The following is an 8,069-nucleotide window of genomic DNA, read 5'->3' as shown; positions in this document are numbered from 1 at the left end:
TTCTTCTTCTTCTTCTTCTTCTTCTTCTTCTTCTTCTTCTTCTTCTTCTTTTTCTTTTATAAGAACCCATTTGAGCACAAAATGGCACCATGGGTGGAGGAAGCACTCCTGCCTCCCCCAAAGTGAAAAAAAATTTTGTTGTGAAAAAATGGTGCTGCTTAGAGTTATTTTGCCAATTGTACTGCTCCATGTGGTGTACCTGTGTGTGCAGATGGAGCACGAAAACTGCCAAAATAACCCTTCCCTTGTAGTTTTGTGCAAGAAAACCGCTGCTGGGGGAAGGGGCAGGAGCTCTTCGTCCCCTGTGGTGCTGTTCTGAGCCTATTTCCCCCCCCCTCTTTTTTAAGAAGCAGTTCCTCACAGCTACTTGGCTGTCAGTCATGAATACAGGTCTAAATCAGGGACATATCTGGGTAACATGGGTAACCCATGTCCCTGGGCACAACTAATCTAGTCACATGGGGGGTGCAAAATCGCACCCCCACATGACCAGATGCCTTCCCCCTCATCTGACTTGGGCCTCCCTCGGCCCCACCCATGTCATGATGACATGGGCAGGGCCAAGGGAGGCCCAAGTCAGACGAGGCGGAGGGACATCCTCCTGCCTCATCTGATTTGGGCCTCGCTCGGCCCCTCCCACGTCATCCTCTTCAATGAGGCCCTGAGGAGAGCAGGAGCCGGCAGCAGGGGGGGCTCGGCAGCATGCGGGGATGGGGCTATGTGGCCCATGGGAGTGGGGCTCCGCAACTCATGGGGAGGAGCTTTTGTCCCTGCCATACGCCTCTGGTCCAAATCCTCATTCAGTCATGGAAACTCGTTGAATGACCTCGGGCCAATCACTCAGCGTCACCTACCTCACAGGGTGGTTGTGAAGAAAAGAATTAGAAGGGGGAAAACATTGAGGCAGCCCTGAATTCCTTGAAGACAGAACAGGATAAAATGTGATCAATAACTGCATGCAGGCTTGCTGTTCGAGATGCGCAGTTTGTGTGCCCTGAGGTTTAGAGCCTGCTGGTCGGATTATTGTCTGTCTTCCAAACACAGGAAATATTGTCTGCACGGGGATGAAGATTTCCTGTGTGCCGAACAATAGCAGAGCGCCACAAATTAATTATTTTAGCAAAACTGATTAAATTGAAATTGTGTGTAGTGAAGGGCCATGGTGAAAATGAGCACAATTGTGTTCCTGGTTAAATGTGGCTGAGTTAGTGATGAACTTCTTTTAGAACTACCTTTTATACAGCCTTACAGTTTTGATGTTTCAGTTTTGGAATCACAAACGCTCGCCCAGACTTTCTTATCTCCCTTGCGAAGAAGATTCAAGGTTTAACTATGATTAACATTTTTTGTGGAGGAGGAAAAGGACGCGCTGCCCTAAAAACTGTCCATTTCCCCCGATTGCCAATATCTTCCCTCTCAGAAAAATGGAGTCCCGGGGCTTCACTGAACTGGAGTCGAGTCTAATTAACTTAGAAGATAACAATGAGGTAATCTTCTGTGTTAGGTCACTTTTCCTATTAGACTCTGAAATCAGACTGTGCCTCTCTTGGCTCTTCGCTGGGAGAAAAAAAATGAGATAAAGTAGAGAGAATACCACTCCTTGTCTGTGTGGAATGTGCCAACTTTCTCAGTTAATCTGAAGCAAAAAGCCAGCTGGCGATTGAGAGCAGGCGATTCAGGCCTTATCTTCTGGGGTTGAATCTCGGGTGTTAGGGTCCATTTTGGTTTCAGATGGAAAGATGGAAAATGGCAGCTTCCCCTTCAGGCTAAAAAAGGTAATAATGCATGAAAGCATGGGCAGTACAATGCATGCGGCAGCACACTGGTAATTCCTGAGGTGGCCCCTGAGTTTGTCAACTGGAGCACTGGAGATCTCCTGGAATTACAGCTGACCTCCAGACGACAGAGTTCGGTCTCCCCGAAGAAAATGGCTGCTTCAGAGGGTACAGTTCATAGCATTATACCCTGCTGACTTCCCTCTCCCCCCGCCCCCATGCCCCATCCTCCCAAGACTCCAACCCCCAAATCTCTAGGAATTTCACAACCCATAGTGGGCACCGCATTTAGTGACAGGTGTGACTTGAATATAGCTTGTATGCATGTGTGAATCCGCACCATCATGGACTGGTTTTATCTCCTATTCCTCCTTTTCAGCTTTCCCTGTATCTTTCCTGGAGGAAACTCCACTTGCCACGTTGCTTTGCGATCTGAGGGGAAAATAGGAGGAATGCAATCAAAAGCATATGGGCTATATGAGTAAGGTTGTGCATCTTTTCACAATAAATTTTCATTCATCAAAGCAATTTATATTGATAAAATTAAATTTGTCACGGCAAGTAACATGAAGCAATCCTTAAAGGCACAGATCTCATTACACCTGCTAGTCAAGATTTTCAGAGTTCTGTCAGAGTAGACATACATCTAACCATAAGGCTAAATATGCTGAATGTTGTCCCTCTAAATAATTTACCTTTCTGCTTATTTTCTGTCCCAACAGAAGCCCAGTTTCTCCTTGTTTCACTCAATGGCTTTTTCAAGGGATTTGTAATCTCTGTTTATTTTCCTCTAATTTATGTTTCCAAATGGAGGTCACCGTTTGCAATAAATGCTTATACTCCTCAATCTAATATTTAGTTTGAAATTTCCCTTACATTGTTAACATGTTGCTTTGTGGTTGCAGAATGAGATTGTGGGACACTCAGAGGGTTAAGAACTGAAAAGAGATTTCACCTCTTTTCTTTCACAACCCCCCCCCCCCATGTCCCACGACTTTCAGCAGAACCCTGGATCACTGTGTGGTAGCAAATCCTAGCTGAGGTGCAGGAAATATGTTTACAAGAAGAAATATAAGTATCTTTCACCTACACTGCAAAAAAAAAATTCAGTGAGAGTCACTGCCATAGAACAGCAGTGGTGTAGTGTTATGTATGTATGTATGTATGTATGTATGTATGTATGTATGTATGTATGTATGTATGTATGTATGTATGTATTTATTTATTTATTTATTTATTTATTTAAATTTTTAGACCTCCCCATAAAAACAATAAAATCACAGTTTTATACAATATAATATACCTGATAAAACAGACTGGCTCAGATGGTGACATTTTTCCCCCCCCCCCCCCCCTTACTGTACTCACGGGAGACTTAGATGTTATAGGGAATCTACCAATCAACCCAGCTGGCCAAACATGACCCAGAACTCGATGGGCAGCCAGTGAAGTTGGTATAGGACCAGTGTGATCCAGTCCCGACTAGATGCACCTGAAAGGAGCCTGGCTGCCGCATGTTGTACGAGTGTAAGTTTCCGGATCACAGCCAAAGGCAGGCCATCGTAAAGTGTGTTACAATAATCAAGTCTGGAGGTGCCCATTGCATGAATCACCGTGGTCAGGTCAGAATGGGAGAGATATGGGGCCAGCTGCCGCGCCTGTCGTAGATGGTAAACCACTGCCTGAGCCGTCTGAGTGACCTGGATCTCCAGTGATAATGCTGAGTCCAGTGTTACTCCCAGGCTTCGAACCGCATTACCCCATATGTCCCTACTCTGCCTCTGTGTTCAGCAGAGGCCAATTTGCTGGTGGTTCCTGGCCCCTCAATGATGCGGCTGGCCTCCACGCCCTGGCCTGGTGGAACACTCTCCCTCCAGCTGTCCGGGCCCTGTGGGATCTTGGTGAATTCCGCAGGGCCTGTAAGACTGAGTTGTTCCGCCGGGCTTTTGGAGTGTCCAGTTGCTGAGAGTGCCCTCTCCTCTGGTTTGGAGTTCCCGTTGTCATCTACGGGACCCACTTTTCTGTTTTGTTTCCCCGCTCTCTGGGAGGGTTTTAATTGGGGTTACTGCGTGATGCCATCTTTGTTAATCTTATCGCTGTGTTTTAATTTAATTTTAATATTATTGCTATGCTTAATTTAATTTTAATGGGGTTGTTTGTATGGGTTGTTGTACACCGTGTAGAGGAAGTTATGTTGTGCACCGCTCAGAGCCCTCCAGGGGTAGAGCGGTATATAAAACAAACAAACAAACAAACAAACAAACAAACAAACAAACAAACAAACAAACAAACAAACAAACAAACAAACAAATAAATAAATAAATAAATAGATCTAGCAAAGGCAGGCAAAAATTCATACTAACATCTGTGAGATCCCAGTTCAAATCTTCTCTGCTCCATAAAGTTTGCTGGATTACATTGACCAATTATGCATGAAACTCTTACCTTGGGGCTCTTCTCTGCATAGTGGGCTTGTAGTGGGTTCTCCTCACATTTATTTGTTTACACACAAGGAGGGACTCACTCAGGCCATGATGCTTTTCTGCAGAGAACTCTCCTGGCTTGGTTCCCTTAACTCCGCCTATCATGTAATTCTTAGAGGCACAAATCTCATTAAACCCAATAGTCAAGATGGCTTCCCTTTAAACTGCCCTTACACTGATATTGCTGTTCCAAAAATACCAACCCCCCTCCCCATGATATTGCTGTTCCAAAAATACCAACACCCCCCCCCAAAAGCATTTCCCTGGAACACAGGCTATTAAATAAGGGAACCATTTTAGAATTGATATTCTCTCCCCTGCTACACTTGCACACACACACTTCCTGCTGCTGCAGCTGCTGAAGGACAGAGAGGCTTAGTATTTCTAGGCACTGTCTGTTATAATTATATTGATATATCAATATGAGAATGTAGAGGTCGGTGTGTTTTGGCTAAGCCCATGTGAGTGAGCTTCTTTTCTGTGACTTAAAGCAGCCAGAAACATGGAGGGGGGCGGGACAAGGTGGAAGGCATGGATGGCAGTGAGAGGGAGTAGGAAGTCTGGCTATGGGCAGAAAGACGTCTGGGGCAAAGCTTTGCTGGCTGGCAAACTTGTCCCACTTTGGCAATGAAGCAAATTAAAATTGTGCTCTCACTTGCCACTGAGAGAACAAAAAGTGAAAGCAGGGCTCCAGAAAATAGGTCCATATAAGAAATCTTGTTGTGTTGGACATTCACCCCCATCCCACACCAGTCAACTTGTGCATAATCGGTCACTGCCCCCTAGCCCATCCCATAGAGATGTTGTGAGGATAAATCAAGGAAGTGAGAGTATTTCTTCGCAGGAGATGCAGAATGAAAGTTTCAAAAGAAACAAATGGAGATCACTGGAAATGAAATGTTGACTTCAGTGAACTGAAACACTTGATTTCTCTGTACACAACAAATGGAATCACAGGAAAAAGTTAGATCTGCCTCTAACTCCCAGATGCTTACGCTAATATACTATGATGGGGGAACTAGTGTGTTGCAAGAAATGGATTTAATTCAAGAATGAAATAAGATTTTTTGCTTAGTGCCCTCCCATATCCATTTTATTCATGGTAAAGCAAAAAAAGAGAGAATGTTTTAGGTTATAGAAATTGTTTATTGTTTTGTGTTCCTGTACAGTGTTTTTATGTACGGGAAGTGCGCTTTGTGTCTGAATCTGAATCCGAGTCCATGCCCAACATGGACTCTTGCCACTATTTCTCACTGGCTGTCAATTATGTAATGGCGGTGTCAGCTGCACAGTTCAAAACACAGCTGCACAGAGATGAACATTTCACGGAGGCTGCAGGATAAGTGCCAGAAACACGGGCCAGTGGTCAGCACTCCCTGCCCGGTCCTTTGCTGTCCTTACATTGTCTCTCCATGACTTCTTTTCCTACTGTGTCTCTACCTCTGTTTTGAAGCTCGTGTATTTATTTCTGAAGCTGGGGGGGATGAGGAAATCTAAGCATGAAGTACCACCTGCCTCTACCAGATGCTGTACTTTCTCAGGTGCTGATGTTGCACGGGCTCTCCGTGAATGCAAGGCGAAGGGATTATCACCTCTGCTCTCAGCCTCCTGCCTCTTCTGTTCAGCCTGCATTCTTAAACTGCTTCTTAAGGGGGTGCAAAGCTCATCAAAGTGTCTGGTGTTGTTCATTCAGAGAGTGACATTGCTGCAAAGGGCTCCGTCGATCTGCGTGTGTGTGAAATGTTAATGGGACTGCTGGTGGAGCAGAAGTCTCTGACACGGTGCCAGTGAGCACCTTGGTGTCGCTAACACCCTTCTTGGTACCCATCAATCATTCATAGAAAGTGGGGGTTTTGACCAGCAAGAATTGGCCACTGGAGATTTGATTGGCTGTGCATTAAAAAAAAAAACCTTTGGCATCAGCTCCGACCGCAGCACAAGGCTCTCCATTGTGTGCCCGAGAATAAGCTACGGCAGCCATTTTGTGACTGGGTCTGCCAACTCCAGCAGCTGTTCTGTAACAGTCATTTTGTGGTTGCATCCACCACACTGTGTGAGTCAGAATTCCAGAGATGTTCACAAGCTCAAAAAGGTTGGGGACACCTGCGCTAGAGTGCCAAAAGTATGGGTGATTTCGCACAGGTCAAATATAACGGATCAGGAGAGTGAAAACAAATTATGGGGGAGAAGTTCCCACAGAACTAACCCCCCCCCCCAACACGCTTCTAATCCATTATATTTGGCTGAACCTGGGTTAAATGCCAATTGTTAAATTAGTGATTTCCCCCCCTTTAACTCAGGTTTCAGACGCTACCTGCTCGCCTGTGCGAACTACGGCAAGCAGGAAGTGTTTCCCTCCCTCCTGTCCACCATTATGGTGTGTTCTCCAGGTGGCCGCCATTAGAGTGGATTCTCTCTAGTGGATTCTCTCTTAACGGATTTTGTGCCGTGAAGTGTGTGTTGGGGATTCCCAGGTGGGGGGATTCTCGGGTGCGTGGGATTCTTGGATGAGCGGTTCGCAGGGAAACAGAGCATATCTTGTGAAAACCATGCCACATCCTGACGCCAGTATCTCAGCAATCCCGGATGGCCCCTGCACCTGTCATGCAAACGGTGAAACAGACAACAGGTTTGTGTTGCCTGTGCAGAAGGGACCTGTGTTTCCAAACATTTAATAACAAGCCACTTCTGCGCAAGCAGAAAAGGATTCTAAGAGGCTGAAAGGGTCAACAACATCAGTGTGAGTTGCCAGGATGAAGAGAAACAGCCTGCCTCCTCTTCAGACGAGCTTAAGAAAGAAAATGGAATAACCTTTTTAAATAGAATAAAACAAAAGATTATGTTTCTGGTTTCACGGAACTTGAAGATACTGTATCCGCTCCGTTTGCCACCTTCAGGAAATTCCATGAACTCTCAAAATCAGGAGTGAAAATGACCTCATGGTGATCTCATTTCTCCCCCCTCCAAGTGAGGTTATGAAGTTTGTAATCTGGCCTTTCATCTCGCATCCACAATTGGAATGTCAAGATGGATCACACACATACCCCTTTATCTCCAGGGGGGTTGCGAGAGAGGAACGTCAAAAAGCATACTTTTGCCAGCGTCTAAAAACACCTTTTAATTACTCCATGCCTCCTGAAGAAAAGCAAAAGAAGAAGAGAAGAAAATGGTATTTCTTTTCCATGGTCTTGTAAAAAATATCAACCATGTGCCGGTAAGCTTTCAGATGCCCTTACCATGCATTTAACTGAGAGGAAGACCCGCCTAACCTCCTACTATCAGAACATAATAGTTATGGCTTAAAACAACCTACTTGTCTCAATGAAGTATCGGTACTTCAGGCATGACTAAGTTGCTCAAGAAGATACCCCATGCAATTGGATGGCACTCCATTGTGATGTAGGCCCCTTCCGCATTGTAGGAGTCAACCTTAGATCAACTTGGGTGCGATCCGAGTCCTCCGCACAGACATAGTGTCGGACTCGTGTCTGACTCGACTCACCCCCCTCTTGCCGTTGAATTTCCGAGCTCAACTGGGGAGTCGAGTCGACTAGAGGACTCGGGTTGCACTCAAGCTGAAGCCGGCTGAGTGCGGAATCTCCGTCGCCTCAATTCTGCCAGCCAGCCAATCACAGCTCAGTATTTTGCCCATGCGCAGAACAGGAGACTCGTGGCGGCGGTGAGAAGCTTTGGGCATGCGCAGAAAGGGAGACTCGTCCCAATCAGAACGCAGCGCGGAGAGGTGGTCCCGCCCTCTGAGCTCGGCTCTGGAGACACGAGTCAGCTTCTGTGTGGAGAAACAGGAGGACTC

Source organism: Sphaerodactylus townsendi, linkage group LG08 (assembly GCF_021028975.2).
Source record: "Sphaerodactylus townsendi isolate TG3544 linkage group LG08, MPM_Stown_v2.3, whole genome shotgun sequence".
NCBI lineage: Eukaryota > Metazoa > Chordata > Lepidosauria > Squamata > Sphaerodactylidae > Sphaerodactylus > Sphaerodactylus townsendi.
Note: the sequence above shows the minus strand (reverse complement) of the source record.